At 41.3% G+C, this 18,586-nt stretch overlaps 1 protein-coding gene and 1 pseudogene across 4 annotated transcripts in view; both read right to left on the minus strand.

The window, feature by feature from the left end:
- The window catches only part of FHIT (fragile histidine triad diadenosine triphosphatase), a 1,436,343-nt gene that overhangs the window by 1,097,560 nt on the left and 320,197 nt on the right, over positions 1-18,586 (minus strand). The window lies entirely within an intron of this gene.
- On the minus strand, positions 9,138-14,337 carry LOC113628146 (DNA replication factor Cdt1 pseudogene; annotated as a pseudogene).

Below are 18,586 nucleotides of genomic sequence, written 5' to 3' on the forward strand. Positions count from 1 at the left end.
TAATATTTTCAAAGTAAAAAATTGGGAGGAAAATAATTGGGATAGACTGTAAAAAAAAAAAATCAAGGACAATTAGCATTTTCTAAATGCTTGCTATGTGTCAGGCCCTATTCATAAGGGGATTTCAATAATAACTCATTTAATCCTCATAATTCTATGTGATTGATAGTAATACTTCTACAGATGAGGAAATTGAATACTATAGAGAGAAAATAACTTGCTCAAGCTAGTAATCAGAGTAGTTAGGATTTGAATCTAAGAAATTTAGATTCAGAGTTCATTATCATAGACACAATATTTTTCTGCCCTTCAAATAAATAATAAATCAGATTATTAAAACATACTTATTGTATAATATGAAATAATATGATTAGTAGAACAAATATATTAATCACATCAGCCTAATGATTATACCTATCTGATATTTCCTACATGCCCAACACAGAATTCTGGAGGGTTCAATTGGTTCTGATTAGTTCTCTTTCCTATGCTGGAAAATAAGACCAGCAATAACTGGAGGCCAACGAACATCCTAGGGTGGGGTGGAGGGTTGATTTTTATTACCATAGTATCTTCAGTTATGGGTATTATTTTTAAAACAGAGAATATAGAGAAAGTTAAAGAATCAATATTTATAACTAGTAGGTTTAAAAAATCAAAGAAAAAGGAACAAAAGTACAGGTGCTTTGAGGTTTGGATTATGATAAAAATGCCATTATAAAGCAATCCATTTCCCCAGATTGTAGCAGCTAAAGACCCTAACACAGTAAAAATTACATCATTAGTCAGTTAATCAGCTTTCTCTCACAATGACTCAATGGGGTGCCTTCTTTAACTCAATACAGTAACCAGCTCACCAACAGTATCTAAAAAAGAGAAAAGTTACAAGAATAAAAAAATTGACACAAAAAGCTATGGAGAAGAGAGACTGAAACAGACAAAAGCGGTTGCACTATAAAAGAAAGTGAGAAATGGAAAGGGAAATGTCAGGAATCAAAGGTTAAAAGAGAAAAGATCAGGATTAAAAAAAAAAAAGATATTCAAGTCTCTTATAAAAGAAAAGGGACAAGTCGAGAGATAAAAATCATGACCAGAGTTGAAGCCTGAAAACACAAGGCAACAGACAAAAAGAAGTGGTATTAGCAGTGCCATTCACTCACTCATTTACTCATTCATTTAACATCTAGAATATAGAAGGTACTTTGTGGACCTTTGAGAGACACAAAAATGATAAGCAGGGACCCTGGTCCTCAAAGAGCCTAGCTGCTCAAGATATTCTCATTTTTGCATGTTCCTATTTTTTAAATGTGATTTTAATTATTGATGCCATACCTTAGTTAACTGTGGTTGTTAATTTTATATCTCAACTTGATTGGAACACAGGGTGCCCAGATTAAACATTATTTCTAGGTGTGTTTTTGAGGGTGTTTCTAGATAAGAGGGCATCATCCAATCCAGTGAGGGCCTGAATAGAACAAAAAGACAGAGAAAAGGGAAATGCATCCTCTCTGCCTGACTGATTAAGCTGGGACAGTCTTCTGCCATCAACTGTGACTTGCACCATCCGCCTTCTGGTTCTTAAAACTACACCACCAGCATTCCTGGATCTCCAGCTTACAGATGACAGATTGTGCAACTTCTCAGCCTCCATAATCATATAAACCAATTCCTATATATAATAAATATATTTATTTATTCCTTTATAAATAAACACACACACACACAGGTAAACAGCTTTTGGCAGGAAAGAGCACTTTGCAGGAGGCCCCTTTTGTCTTGTCACTTTAGCAAAGCTATATTGCAGGGTTCCCCAACCCCATGGGCCGTGGTCCACGGCCTGTTAGGAAGCTGGCCGCACAGCAGGAGGTGAGCAGTGGGCGAGCAAACGAAGCTTCATCTGCCGCTCCCCATTACTGCCTGAACCATTCTACTCCCCCACCCCGGTCTGTGGAAAAACTGTCTTCCACAAAACCAGTCCCTGGTGCCAAAAAGGTTGGGGACCACTGCTATATTGTAACTAACCTTAAGCCAGGCACTATTCATCTCTGGCCCAAGCACACTTTCAAATCTTTTGATCACACAATACCTTGCCTAACCTGTTGGTTCCTTCCTTACATCAAAGAAATAGAAATGAAGAATAAGTAATTAACAGATAACTAAATCTCTTCCCTAGCTTCCCCTTCGGTAATCTTGTGAACAAACTGTGTGAACAAAATAGCATCTAAAGAAAGATCACAAGAAGTCGACAAGCCTGCACGTAGTGGAAAATGGCAATGAGTCTGATCCCCTATCTCAATGATTAACTGAGATTTTTTCTCCTTTTCTCTTTAAAAATGTTCATGGCTGAGCAGAGTCTTCAGAGTTGGTTTTGGGACACAAGTCCACCTTCTCCCCAGATTGCCAGCTTTCTGATTAAAAACAACTTTTTCCATTTCTACCAACACTTGCCTCTTGAGTATTGATTTTCAAGCAGCGAGCAGCTGGACCTGAGTTCAGTAACACACACACACACACACACATAAATACCTCCTATTGGTTCTGTTTTTCAGAAGAACCTTAATACACTAATATTCTCATACTCAGCACGTACTTCCAAATATTACAGCAGTTACATCATCCATAAAAGAGGGTACTTCTTAATGGCAACTGCTGTACTGAAGGAGTTTATTATGAAAGGAGATGTGTTCACATTTCTGATATACTGATAGTATCATCATTAATTAAAGCAGCATCATAAAGTGGTGCTATGATGTATAGATACTTTCAACTCTGGAAACATATCATCCATTTTCTTTTCATTATCTTATTCCAGAAAGGTGAACATCGGCAAAGGACAAGGAAATCTAAAGGAAGCAGAAAGACAGATAAGGAGTTTAGGAATCAAGTTTTCACTTTCTTTGTAATTTTCCACAGGACTTCTATGAAAAAAAGCAATACTGACCAATGGAGTATTTTTCATATTGTGTCTGAGAACGAATTCTGGGTAAAGGAAGATACAACAAGGGAGAGGCTCTCAACCAGATATCCTTTCCCAGTATCTCACATGCAGAAAACACCTAAGTGAGGTTTACTTGAAAGAAAATCAGAAATTGACCTCCCAGCCTGCCTGTGTATGGTTTCTGCTCTTACTAAGGTCAGCTTAATCCCTGAAGAGAGCTGAAAATTCAAGTTTAAATGGGTGTCTCATACATCCAATTTAGAGGACCCACCTCTACCCCCCAGGTCAACAAAAGAGGGTGAAGAGCATGGAAGTCAACACCCATTATTTAGACTGATCAACATCTGACTCCCTTACGGCACTGCGCCTCCCCAATTCATTGTTTTCTCCTGGGATCTCAACTGAGGTGTCTCATCTCCCTCACCAGAGGTAGGAATGTGACCCAAGCTAACCAATCTGAGTCTTCTGGGGGGATTTATATGAATCAGCTGTAAGAGAATGGCGCTTCTGAGAACGTGGGTAGTATTAAAAAAAAAAAGAAGAAGAAAACAGGCCCAGAATGGAGTCACTTGCGCTAAGCCCCATGTCAACAAATCAAGAGTTAATACCTAATCTAATCGTAGTTTCAGCCTCTCCTAGAAGTGTAATCTTAACGACTCAGTCTGAAATTTCCTGGCCAGCACTGGTGAGATAATCCATCTGATGGAACTCTGCCATCCCCCAAGAAGGTAACTTTGCCTGAAACAATCCTTTCTTTTATTTATGACTTTCTTATCCCACCTGCTTTCTGCCCTTTCCTTGTCTGAGGCTCTTTGGAGCCCTTTTCTATCTACTAGACGGGATGCTGCCTGATTCATGAATCGCTGAATAAAGCCAATGAGATCTTCAAATTCACTCAGTTGAATTTTGTTTTTTAATAGTAGTTAAATTCACACCACCACAAGGACTTAGACTGAAGGAAAATTAAGAGCATGTAGAGAAGAAATGGGCTATGAGATGGGGAGGAGCAGAGGCAAATTAACCATGAAGCTATTGCAACTTAAGTTTCCAGGTCCTTTTAGAGCAATATGGTCATTTATGATCTTTTTTTTTTTTTTTTTTTTTTTTTGCGGTACGCGGGCCTCTCCCGTTGCGGAGCACAGGCTCCGGACGCGCAGGCCCAGCGGCCATGGCTCACGGGCCCAGCCACTCCGCGGCCTGTGGGATCCTCCCAGACCGCGGCACAAACCCATGTCCCCTGCATCGGCAGGTGGACTCGCAACCACCGCGCCACCAGGGAAGCCCCATTTATGATCTTTTAATAAAGAAGCTTCTTCAAACTGTGTAAACTTCAGGCTACACAAAACCTAGATTCACCCCTGGAAGAAACAGTTTTGAATATACAATGAAGCACCTATAGCCATCCATGACAAAAGTCAGGTTCATCCCACTGGAAACTGAAATTATGTGAGCCTAAATTCCCATTTTCATTTCTCTCGGGATATCCTGAATTCAGTTTTACCCACTTACAACTGAAGGGTAGGAGAATATGTCACCCCAAAATATGACTCTTCAGCATAAGGATTATTTTGAGCCAATTATTGTAAGAAACAGCAGACACAGGAGAAGCTCTGAAAATAGAATAGAACTTGCCCTTTTGTAAGAGATATTTACATTTATAAAGGAAATCTCCATTAGTAAGTGTCTCCCTCTCTGTACCAAGAAGAGAAGGATGACTAAATCACAAGAGAATCTTTTCAATGGAGAAGGCATTAAATCTACAGAACAAATCTTACCCTGGTTTACCACGCTTTTCCTAGTAAACTCCATAACTACCTACCCCAACCCTCCTTATCTTTCTTATGTCTTTAGCTGAAGATGGTATTTAAGGTAGTAGATGCACCATCTCAGGGAGTTACTCAGTTTTTCTGGGTATCTCCCATGTATACAGGAAGTATACAGGTTAATAAATTTCTGTTGGTTTTTCTCCTGTTAATCTTTTATTACTGGGAGGTTTGGGGTGGTCTCAGCTAAGAATTCAGAAGGGCAGAGGGGAAATTATTTTTCCTCCTCTACATAACCAAAAGAATTGGGAGAATTTATGAAAACAATAAACTTAACTTCCTCTCAGGAAAATAGTATGAATCAATACTACTTTCAACTTTCAAAATATATATATTATAAGCTATTACTTTGCTTTTGTCCAAATTTCAGAATGTTGCTAACAGAAAGTTCCCACATCAGATTTAAGCAATTTTAATAAAACAAACCATAGGACAACCTTTACAGATTTTTCAAAGATATTTTTCCTTTAATTAATTAGCAATAAATGAAAAAAAGAAAGATTATGCTGACATTACAAAAAGTCTCATTTGATAATAACCTTTTGGGACTTCCCTGGTGGAGCTGTGATTAAGAGTCCTCCTGCCAATGCAGGGGACACGGGTTCATGCCCTGGTCCGGGAAGATCCCACATGCTGCAGAGCTACTAAGCCCGTGCACCACAACTACTGAGCCTGCGCTCTACAGCCCACACGACACAACTACTGAAGCCCACGCGACACAACTACTGAAGCCCACGCACCTACAGTCCGTGCTCTGCAACAAGAGAAGCCACTGCAATGAGAAGCCCACGCACCTCGACGAAGAGTAGCCCCTGCTCACCTCAACTAGAGAAAGCCCGTGCGCAGCAACGAAGACCCAACACAGCCAAAAATAAATAAATTAGTTAAAATAATGATAATAATAAGTGTAACCTTTTTATGTTGTGTGTTTACCAAATGTATTTTTATTTCTTCATTGCACAGAGTACTTATTTTCTACTGAGCGTTCCATTTAAATTCTCCTCTCTTGGCCAATCCACATGATTGCTAAGGAATCCATTCGTAATACTATATGTGTCAAACCCCTACCAGCAGTGCTTTGTCACCCACAGTCTCCTCGAAACAAATTACATTAGATATCTAAGACTCTTGGAAACCTGCAAGAAAAGCATATTCAGCAATGTTTCACTTAAGCAAGCCTCTGCCTTCTTGGAATTTTTCTTTGAAGAACATAATTTACAAAGTGGTAAAATTTAATGGAGGATATTCCACACTTTTCTGAATAGCAACATGCAAACTAATAAAGGTCCAGAGAGTTCTTCCACGTAGTTCCAAGGAAATAAAATGTGCTTATTAAATATTTCTCAAAAGGTACTTACAATACTACATTTGTTGGAAAAATTAGATATTTATCTTAAAAGAAACATGAAATATTTCATGTCCAAAAGATCAGGAAATCAATCGAAATGGACCATTTGTCTTGTAAATGATTCATTCAGAATGACAAAGAAAATCACTGTTGTACCAGGAAGTGACCAGCTCATTTTGAAGAAAAGCAGGCAGTCAGAGAAACATGGATTTTGTGATTTTGAAGAAAATCACTGTTACTTCCGAGCAATGATTCAAGTCCCAATCAAGTCCTGTCACCACCCCCGTACACCTTGCCTCTTCACCTAAAGAAGACAATAAAATTTGTACTGACCCCTCCAAAAAGTGTGCAGCCAAATGATCTCACTTTAAAGAACTCTGTACACACACACACACACACACACACACACACACACACACACACACACCCCTCCATCACCACCGTCATGTTGCAGAACAGCCACCTCAGCAGTAAAGAGATTTGAGAGTTAAGTAAACCTTCTAGCCAGAGGTCCTGGTGTCCTGGTGTCTTCATCTAATCCCAAGTCACTATGGAGTAGGTCCCTGCAGGGCACTGGCTTTGGTGCCACAGAGCACTGCCATTTCCAGCACTGCCAGTTCCTTTAACCTTCAAGAGAGCAGAGAAGAGGCATTCAAACCGACGAGTAAAGAGATGTCCTGGCCGTCTAATTTCAAAGTAGGTCATATCAGAGTCTTTTATGGTTTTTAGAAGTATTTTATGCTACTCTGATGGAAACCTAAAACAGTAGTAGCTTCTGTCTGATAAATGCCATAGAGGGGGAAACAGTAAGTCTAAAGCAAAGGAGGGGGGGTGAAATTATTTTGCTGCAATAGGCAACACAGTGAAAACAAGAGACTACTGAAGTTTAAACAAATCATCTATATTTATTCTGGTAAAGACTTTCCTCATATCAGCACTTTAAATACCACTGTAAAATGCTGACAATAATTATGTGAATGTTGCTACAAAAAATTAAATTTCCCAACTAATGGGTTTCAAAGGTGTTTCCGCTCCTGCCTTACACACATATACACAGACAGACAGACAGACAGACAGACACACACACACACACACACACACACACGTGCACATGCGCAAGAACATTTCGGGTGTCTCTGTTAGGATTTCCCAAAGTCAACTATACTGTATGGAATGAAAATATCTATACTCCTCCTACTACCACCACTACTACCAAGAAACAAGTCCAAAAAGAAAGAATGTGAGCCATAATACACTAACCTGAGGCCTGTGTTAGGCTTGTAGTTGGAAGCAGTGTGGCAGAGTAGTTATCAACCTGAACTTTGGAGTCACATCATACAGAACTGAATCCTATCTTAGTCACTGGGTGACTAGGGCTAGTAACTAAACCTCCCTGAACCCCAGTTTCCTCATCTGCAAAATGGTGACAGTCATGTATGTTATAGGAATTAAATGATGAAATGTATATAAAGCACTTAGTACAGATTCTGGCTCACAACAAAGCACTTGTGAAGTGTAGAGTAATTGCTGTCATTATTACCATTATCAACAATTGTCACAGAGCATGCTTCTTGGTTAAACAGACACGAAGCTTAGGGGAATAAAGTCACTCTCAGGAAAGTTAGACTTTAAGAAAATAGAACTTGCCTAGTACTTTGGTTAAAATGCACATTTGTCTGACTTTATATTTTTGGCATTGGCATGTCTAATGGGCAGCTGATACAGCCTGTGCAGGATCTGCAATCTCAACAGAAAGGCAAGTATAACCTTCCTGGTTGTAATAAGCAACTTGTTAATCTTTGGATGAATGGACTTCCCTGCTTTGACCTTTTCTACTCAAAATGTGGCCCACAGACCAGAACATCAGCATCACCAGGGAACTTCTTAGAAATGCAGAATCTCAGGCCCCACCCCTAATCTACAAAATCAGAATTTTAACAAGAACCCTAGGTGATTTGTATGCACACTAAAGCTCAAAAAGCACTATTGTAGACCACAAAATTTAATATACAACTTAACCCATTTTGGATGTGTTTCTGTAATCTCTGCTATACAATAAACCACTCCGAAACTAGTGACTTAAAACAATAAGAATAACAACCATTTATTTGTCCTACATCTTCTGTTTGGGCAGCCCTTAGTGGGACAACTCATCTCTCTGCTCCACATAATGTTGACTGGGGCAGTCCAGCTGGGACTGCAAGATCCAAGTTGGCTTCCCTTCCCTCCATGCCCCTCAGCTGATATGACTGGGACAGCTGGGGGATGGCTGGGCCTCTCTCCATATCTTCGTAATCCTCCACGAACTCAATCCCGATGACCTCTCTCTTGCTGCATAACCAGACTTCTTAAAGAGATGGCACAGGGCTCTAAAGAGTGTTTATCTCCAGTCAACCTAAAGTCTAGCTGGACTCAGAACTGACAGTGTTATTTCTGCCATTTTCTATTGGCCAAAAAAAGTCAAAATGTCAACCAAAACTCACGGGGAGGGAAAGAGGACTTTATCTCCTTACGGGAGAAGAGACATGCACAGACAGAAATGGAAGAATTTGTTGCAACCATCTTCTCAGACCAGTTACGTACGACAGGGTGTCCGTTCCTTTATCATTTCCTTTCTCTCCCGGTTCTTGTGATTGGTAAAAACATCCACTTCATTTCGATTACACAATTATATACACGCCCCCATTGGGAGCATAAGGAATTTTAAGGCCTGATATCTCCCCTCAAGGATCTTGTTATAATAAAATTGGTGAAATAAGGCATGTATATCTTAAAATTTTAATAACAATAAAATGCTGTAATAATAAAATATTTAAGTAGCAGTACCAGATAATAATAGAAGTGATGGCCTAAGGCTGTGAACCATTCATTTAATTAATTGTGTACACAGTAGCCACTTTGAGTGCTCAGGGAAGAGCATGGAAGTGGAGAAAAAGGGACCATGGAAGAGGAGGGATGTATAGCCTGAGCTGAGGAAGATTTGCAAAGGAAGAGTTAGATAGATTTCCAAAAAAAAAGACCCAATGAAACATACTTGAAGGATAACAGAACCAAGGAGCCAAGGGAATGGGGTCATGGGGACGCAAAGCCACGAATGAGTGTCTCTGCATGTTGTTTCTTGAGTGATGATTATAAATTCAATGTTCCTGAAAGAATTTCTTGCCTCATAACGTCCACCTTTATGCTTCCCCCTTAGATATGTTCATATGCCATTTATGGAATTCCCAACAGCAATGTAACCTTGTATTAATAATGAAGGGTTTTTACTAACCTTATAAATTTTACTATACCTTGTTGGGGGGTGAGGAGGGAGGACAAACAAACAGAAATGTGGGCATGTCAAATGGCAACTGTAAACTTCACTATTCATTGTATAGGAATTAGCACTTCTGGTATTGTTAAGCAGCAACTTGTAAAGTTCACTCTCCCTTAGAAAATAAAAATGGAATGAAAGGTACTGCTTAGAAGAAGCATAAATTTCAATCTCCATTGCAGGAAAATAAGCTCTGATTACGCTACATAGTTCATACACCTCAATGTGCCAAACACTTGTTTTATTATACATTCATGTATAATCAGCTGGTTTTCCAGCAACAGAGAATGAAACTTACAAGTTGTTGTTTAACTTTCTTTTAAATGTATTTTTCTTCCTTCTCCTTTTTCCTCCTCTATACCCCCAAAACATAATATGAACAACGGGGTTTCTGAATGTTACCACTCATTAATTCCTTTTATAACAATGATTAAGACAATTTTAAACATTGTTCTTGGGCTTTATGCGATCACATGTAATAGAGAATTACATCGTTTCGGGTCATACATTTCAAACAATAGCTTTTTAACTTGGGGGTAGAGAGACCTTTTTAAAAGTTAATAATAAGCATCATTAATAGCCTTTAATTTCTATCTGTTGTTGAAAAGGACCAGGCCTCTGACTCCAGAAGCTCCTCAGCATTTTCACAAATACACCCATCAGAAATTCAGAACCAGTGCATTTGAATGATTTTACCATTTATTAAAACAAGTTTCTTTTTCTTTTTTCTTTTCTTTTTTTTTTCTGACTTTATCTTACAGTTCTAGAGGCCAAGTACAAAAATCAGGGTGTGGGTGGGCAGGGCTGGTTCCTGGTTCTCCAGGGAGAATATGTTCCTTGGCTCGTGGCTCCTGCCGGCACCTTCCAATCTCAGATTCTGCATCTGCCTCCCTCTTATGGGGACCCTGTGTGACACCCGGCCCACCAAGATACTCCAGGACCACCTCAGGATCCCACGTGGACACCTGGGAGGGTTATTCTGCCAACCACACTACCTCTCCCCCACCTCACTTCCTTGCACCCTGTATACGAGGGGGGCCTCCACCACACTAATCAGAGGCCCTCAAGCCCAGCAGCTAGAGCCCTGACCCTCATGGGGACTTAGGACAGGGAAAGCAAAGTGTGTCGTGTTCCTAAAGAGAGTAAGACACAGGCCCGGCGGCCCGTCTGTGTTGGCACCTGTCCGCCGGGCTCACAGCGCCTCCTCAGCACGGGCAAGGTGGGCCAGCCGTGCCAAGACATCCGCCAGGTTGGCAGCCTTGCCCAGATTGACGCAGGTGTCCGTGCAGATGCGGTGGAGGCTGAGCCAGTCAGACAGCAGCTCAGAGAGGAGGTGCACATGCTTCTCCATCTCCCAGGGGCTCGTGGCCGTGCAGTAGCTGCCCACCATCCTGGTGCAGGCCATCTCCATGCTGAGCGCTGGCTTGTGCTCTGACCTGAAGACGCTGCGCAGCACGCGGGCCACCTCAGGCAGCCGCTCGAGCCCCTGCAGCCGCTGCTCCTGTTCCAGGCGCCGGGTCATCTGCGCCAGCTGCTTCTGCGCCTCCTGGGCCGGATCCGCTCCAGCAGGACCTGGGACATCCCCTTCAGGGCGGCAGGCGGCATGGCGGCAGGGTGGCTGGCAGTGCCGGGCTGGGGGACCAGGGGCTGCTAGGCTCGGCCGTGAGCTGGGCCAGGTCACTCAGAGCCTTCTCCATCCTGGATGACACCAGGCTGCGGGCACCGGCCAACACCTCCTGGGCGGTGGCCAGCTTCTCCACGGTGGGCGGCTGGGGCAGCTTGGCCGGCTCGATGTCAGGCACTTCGTCCACATTGAAGCGGGGGTGCCAGCGTGCCAGCTGGTCCTCAGGAACCTCCATGGGCGGCGGGGGGTGGGGTGGTTTCAGGGAGGCCAGGAAGGCCCTGTGATACTACCGGACACGGGCTACCAGATTCTGGCTGAAGATCTGGCACCACCACAGCAGGCGCGATGCCGTGAGCTGGGGAGCCACACTGCCAGCCTGCTGGTCCAGCAGCGGCTCGATGGTGAGCTGGTAATCAGACCTCCTGCCATCGTCCTTGAATGTGGCGGCGTAGTGCTCCTGGTGGAAGCAGTAGGAGCCAGGGTACACGGTTTTGATCCGGCCCACACTGCGCTCCTCAAAGCGCTTGTGCATCATGTCCTGGACTTCCTGCTTGACCCTGGCAAAGGTCACAGTCACAGAGCGGTTGTAAAGCATGCCCACGATGGTGTCCATGCAGCAGAACATCTCGGCCAGCACCTGGTACTTGTAGGGCAGCACAAGGCCCGGGGGCCCCTGCTGGGCCAGGGCGAGGAAGCGCTGATAGGCAGGCATCTGCTCACCACGTAGCCCCGCTGGGTGCCCCTTGTCCTCCGGTGCTCTGGGTTCCCCAGCATTCTTCTGTGCACTTGCCTTCAGCTCCTGGACCCGTGCCCCCAGCTCCTGTGCCCACTGCAGGCAAGACTTGAGCTCAGAAAGGGTTACCTTTGTAGGGACCTTGTGTCCTCCTGGGCTGCCAGTCAGGGTCGCTGACCAGCTGAGAGGGTGGCCTTTGTCTTCTTGCTTTGGGGAGAAGAGTGCTCTGGGGAGCCAGGGACAGCTGGGGAACTAGGGCCAGAGACTGCGTTGGCCAGCAGCCGCAGCCTCCTGCGCGGGGGCAGAGCAGGCTCATCGCGCTGGGGCTCGGTGGGTTGGGCCCAGCCGGGGCCGGGGCGCAGGGCTCAGGGTGCACCAGACCGGCTTGGTGCGTCTAAGGGGTGGTATGTAAATCTTCGGGAAGACCCTGACGGGCAAGACCTGAAGGTGGAGCCCAGTGACACCATCAAGAATGTGAAGGCCAAGATCCAGGATAAAGAAGGCATCCCCCCTGACCAGCAGAGGCTCATGTTTGCAGGCAAACAGCTGGAAGACGGCCGCACTATTTCTGATTACAACATCCAGAAAGAGTCTACCTTGCACCTGGTCCTCCGTCTAAGGGGTGGCTGTTAATTATTCAGTCTCGCATTCATAATGCCCAATGATGGCATCACTCTGCACATGGCACTGCGCCATGGCGGGAGCAGCAAGACCCCAGCAGTGGGACCACAAGCAGAAGTGGAGACGCGTTTCCCGCTGATTTTCTCGCTGCACCCTGGTCCCGCCCCCACTGTGGGCGGAAACTATTGGCACAAACAAATTTCTAAATAGTTCTCCTGGACAGGAAGGACCCGAACCTTGGAAGAAAGTGGTAGAGCTATATTCTGTGGAGTCATGGCAAGCAATAAAGGAATAAGGGGAGTTGCCACCTCATTACTAAAAGTGTCAGTGCAATGATATCCTAATAAAAGGTGTTCTAACAGAAATTATAAGAAAACTCTCAAAAGAGAAGTCAGGTGCAATACAGCAGAGAATCAAGCAAAGACATCTTTATCTAAGAGGGGAGTAAAAACATACAAATATACCACCCCTATAATTTTCTTAACTTATAATTTTTGAATAGATGATACATCCAAGAAGTAATTAATTGAAATAATACCAAAGTAGCAATGTACATTGAAAAATGTCTTCTGACCCATGCTTTAAAAAATCTCTTATGCAGTCTTCAACATATGCATATATAAATATATATACATATACTTTACATTTCTATGACCACAAATAATAGCATATTCTAACCCTTCTTTCACTTAGAGATGGTTCTATATAGATACAGGCTTTATAAAGGCTTAACTATATTACAGTGCATAAATATTCCATAATTTATTCACCTAATCTATTTCTTGTACAGTTAGACTATTTTAAATCATTCGTTATTAAACAAAATGCCATGATGAATATTTTAATACAGAGATTTTTGTGCATCTAGTGACTATATTTCTAAAATAAATTACTAGAAATGAAACTGCTAGGTCAAAGGGTTGTGTGAATTTTATTTTGATAGTTACGGCCAAATAACTTTCCAAAGACAATATACCAATTTATACTTCCATTCATGATACCAATATATCTTGCATTGAAGGGATTCCAAAATATCCAAAAGTTCACATCATTTTTCTGCCAATTGCTCCATTCCCTCTGAAATGGGGGTTGGGGGTAAATATCATCTACTTTTGCTTATAAGTATAGGCAGGTTATAATTATTATTACCCAAGATTCAAGGCTATATCATTACCTACCGCACCGCTCTCTCCTCACTGTGCTATAATTCTAACTGGTCATATAGATCTTTAATTTGCAGATCTCCTCAGAATACAGATTATCTGCATTCTGCAGACATCTGCAAAAAGCCATCCACAAGTGCATACTTCACGGCTGAATATTTTTACATAACATCAGCTGGAGCCCATCATTCCAGTATTCTCGCCACGCGTCACAACCTGCTCTATTATATCAATAAGCAGCTTCAATTAGTCATTTTCTCCCCATGGTGACGACAGCTATAATAGCGTGCAGTGGTCTGATGAAGTTTGTAATACAAAGTACAGATGGGGATATTAGAAGGAAGAGGATACAAAATTAGAATAGCATAAAAAAATTCCACCTCCCAAATAGTTATTTGGGAAATGACACAGTATTCAAGAACGAATACGAAAATGCAATTACTTTTGAAAAAGATGGATAAATAAATTCACCACAGGAACACATTCTTGCCCCAGATAGAACTCTGGTTTTTATTGACTAATTAGTCATTAAGTGTTATCCCAAAAGCAAGTATAAATAAAAGAATGTTTGGTAAATTGAAAAAATACTTGCCTTAAATAGAATTATAAGATGAAAATAAATACCAACGGAGAATGCTGCTTTGAAAGCGTTGTACAGTAGTAAATAAATTAGAAGGCATAAACACAGTTGGCTCTCCTCTCGGAATTTTTCCTAATCCTTCCAGTTCTCACCTTGTCCACTACTATCACTGGGCTCCAAGCCACCCCTACCATATCTGGCATAGAGCCATGTCTTCCTAACTGACCACCTTTTCAGCCTCTTCTATTCAGAGCAGCTGAAACTATTACTTTTTAAAAATATAAATCAGATCATGTTATGTCTTTCCTTTCAGTCCTCCTGTAGTTTCTCTCACAATAAAAATCTAAAAGCTTCACCATGGCTGAAAAGGTCCTATGCAATCCAGTCCTGCCACCTCTTCAATGACATGTCCCACTGCTCCCTTCTCATCCCCACACTGGCCTCCAACAAGCACAGTCCCAACTCAGGTCCTCAGGCCTTACTATTGCTTCTAGCTAGGATGCTTGTCCCTCAAATATTCATATGTACCCCCTCCTCTTAACTTTAATCACATTTGTCCTCAAATGTCACCTCATCAGAGAGGTATTCTTTGACTACCCAATCCAAAAAGCAACCCAAAGCTCTCACAATGCATGCTGATTTACATTCCTTACACCACTTACTCCACTTTACATTACATTATAATATGCATATGTATATCAATTTATTATCTATATCTACTAGATTCTAAATATAATTTCTATGAAGGCAAGAAGAAGCAAAAATACAAATTGTGCATCCCAACCAGACACAAAATCATGCTGTGATTGTGAATTATATCCATAGTTGTTAAAACATCATTTAACTTACTTTGGGTCAAATTCATTCAACACAGCAAACATTTAATGACCTTCTAGTTACATATGGGGCTATTATATATTCTGTTTATAATATGCATTATATTACATAATATGTATTATATATTATGTATATATAAATATATATAATATATAATTTAATAATATATAAATATAATATTATATATAAATAATATATATTATATGATGTAATACATATTATAAACAGAATATATATTATATAATGAACATTTAATTAATATGGGATTCCAGAAGCACAGGTCCCAGTGTCTATTCCTGGAGACAGAACTTTACAGTGTTTAGGAGACAAGACACAAAATATGAGCTATTGAAATACCAGGTCAAAACATTAACAATCAGAAGCCAACATAAGTAGGGCAGATAATAAATGTCAGGAAATTCGGACAAGAGACTTGTGTAGGCTAAGAGGGTGAAGGAAAGTTTCAAAAAGAAAGATGGAGAGGATCAGGAAAAGGAAACTAGAAGGAGGAAAGCATTCCGGTTAAGCTCACAGCATAGGGAAAAACAGATTATACCAGTGATCCTCAGACTTCAGGGCATGGAACCCCGGTGCTAGATGGTCACTGACAGGACAAAACAAAGACTAATAAAGTTATGTCCCTTTCAATTCTCTTTCAATCTTTCTAATTCATCCAATGAGAAATATTTATTAGTGCTAACATGTCAAAACACCTTCCTAACACTTGGCTACCATGAATAGCATCGTTTTATTTTTGTTATATTCCCCTTTAAAGTTTCATTCCCTTATTTATTGTAATGGATTTTATTTTCCATTTATGGAACACTATGTGAGTTTCTTTATATATAAACTCATTTAAGTAAGTAAAATGAGTTATTTTAAAGCCAGACATTAAACCAATCCTGGACCAGGTGGCTGGGACACTACCTGCCCAGACACAGCAGAGCCCAGCTTTAAAGTAAGCAAAGGGTGCTCAGTGGAGAAAAGCAGAAAGGGAAACTCTTGTCAAAACGCAAGAGGCCTCATGGCAGGCTAAAGATTTTAGAAAATATTATGTAGGCCTGTTTTCCAACTGGTTACAAATTCCTTGGAAACATGCCCTTTGCACAAGAGTGTGGCATGCCTCTTATTTTTAAGACTGCATGAACTATGACAATCGTCAATTCCATTATAAAAAGTTAAAGACAAAGTAGAAAAAAGCTAACATTACTCCATACTGTATGAGAAATATAAAAGCACAACCATAACTACAGTTTTAATTTAAAAAATTTTTGTCTGTATCAATAAGGATCTGGGCAGAAACAGAGTATACACAAAACACCCAACTGGGGTAAGCTGCAGAACTTTTTACAAAGGTGTGGTAATGGTGTGGGGAAACCAAGGGTTAAGGCAGTATGTGGAGTTAAGGGAGGAGCCCATTTATAAAGCCAACAGAGAAGAACCTCCCAGGCACAGAACTGAGTAGAAAGTGGGTATGAAGGGATAAACGGAAGATACCCAGCACAAAAATAAGGCTATTTCCAAATACCTGCTGGGTAATTATTTACTACTGTCTAATCACTAGCTTTAGGTTGGGCTTTGGGCTACAGAGATTGAGTGTAGACAGCCTGGACTTAAACTTCAGCTTGCCACTCATCAGCTATGTGAGTTTCTTATGACACTGAACTTAGTTTTTCTGATGAAATGGGGGACAATAGCAGTATTCACCATAAGGCTGGTGTGAGAGAAAATGAGTAAATGTATATGAAGCACTTAGCATACTTTGCCTGCAATAAATGTGTTGTGCACGTCAGGGGGTGGGAGAGGGTCATGTTAGCCACCAAAATGTTTGAGAGAAACCTACAGGAGGAAAACTTAAAATTGTGGAAATTCTCAATTTAAATTCCATTAACTTAATACTTCATATGACTTGGCCAAAAAACCCCACAAAATTCTATTCTATTGATAAAATATCTGCAAGGCATACAAAGCAGGAAAATTATCTAAACTAGTAGAGGCAGGTAGGGGTGATGGTGGTGGCAGCAGCAGGGAGTGGACAGTAAAGACTTCCTGGAGAAGGCAACATTTAAAACGAGACCAATCTGAAGCCAAAGAGGAGTCAGCTGAAGAAAGAGGTGGGTGAAGAGGGAGCAGGGGGCACCCAAAGTGCCAAGGCCCTGGAGAAGAGGAAACATTACAGGTTTAATGAACCAAATGATCTAGACGTGAAAGAGTAAAGGGAGCTTGGGGAAGACTCTAGCTGGAGAGGTAGAACTCTCAGCCATGCTTAAAGAGTTTGAATCATATTTTTTGTGAGGGCAGTGAGAAACCTTTGAAGGGCTTTAAACTGGGAAAAGACATAATCCCATGATCAGACTGTCATAGTTAGAAAACCACTGCTAAAGGGAATGGAGAGCCATTGAAGAGTTTTGAGTCAAGGACTGGACAAGAAAAATGGTGTTTCAAACTTACTTTTTATCATTTTAGTGAATGCCTAAAACTAAAATTGTTGTAAAATGTTATAAAAATGGTTTATAAATGTCACACATAACTTTTCCTTGGCTTAACTATACATGTGTGTTCATTCAATAACTCATGTACATTCATTAAGACATTTATTGAGCACCTAATATATATACCAGGAATTGTGCTTAAATAGGGACAGGAGAAGAAAACTCACAAATAAGCAGTATAAAAGTGCTTAAGATTTGAGAGGCAAAGGACATTTCTGAGTGGTGGGTAAAATTCCTAAGGTGGGAGCAAGCAGAGTGCATGTGATAAAACATATTCCAGAATGGTTAGAATATACAGTGCATGGGCAGTGTTGAAACACTCATTCAATAAGAATTTAGTGAGTACCTACTATGTGCTAGCATTGTACAGCCATTGGTGACACAGTGATGGACAAGAAAATGCTTAAAATATGACAAGAATAACTTTTATCATTGCAGACAACACTAGGTTGATTATCAAGAGTACGTGAGGAAGAAAAACAGAAAAGAGCAGTGCCTTAATTTAAAGACGCTTGGAGTGGCAATAAAACATTTTTAATTAAAACTTCTCTACTGAGAATAGACAGTCTTTGAAAGCCTGTGTAAATGAATTACATACAAATATACTAGTGATATTAGAGCTTTTAAAATGACATTATAACTTCTGAAATGTCAAATAACTTTGAATGTCAAATGTTACCCCCTCCATCAAAAAAATTACAATCATGGGGCTTCCCTGAAGGCGCAGTGGTTGAGAGTCCGCCTGCCGATGCAGGGGACATGGGTTTGTGCCCCAGTCCGGGAGGATCCCGCATGCCGCGGAGCAGCTGGGCCCGTGAGCCACGGCCGCTGGGCCTGCGCGTCTGGAGCCTGTGCTCCTCAACGGGAGAGGCCACGGCAGTGAGACGCCCGCATACCGCAAAAAAAAAAAAAAAAAAAAATTACAATCATGAATTGTCCAGCTGATCCCAAATCAAAGCAACGTACTTAAAAGGGGAATGCCCATTCTTTACACTGATCAGAAGAAATGCCTCAAATGTGGTTAAATCTTTGCTTTGACGTCACAGAATCTTGATGCTGATACAGACCCAGAAAGTCAGCTAAGGTCCATTTGGGGCAGCTTGAGAAGGGGAGA

The sequence above is a fragment of the Aethalodelphis obliquidens genome, unplaced genomic scaffold (genome assembly GCF_003676395.1).
Source record: "Aethalodelphis obliquidens isolate GAN/ISIS:26980383/991018 unplaced genomic scaffold, ASM367639v1 scaffold22, whole genome shotgun sequence".
Lineage (NCBI taxonomy): Eukaryota > Metazoa > Chordata > Mammalia > Artiodactyla > Delphinidae > Aethalodelphis > Aethalodelphis obliquidens.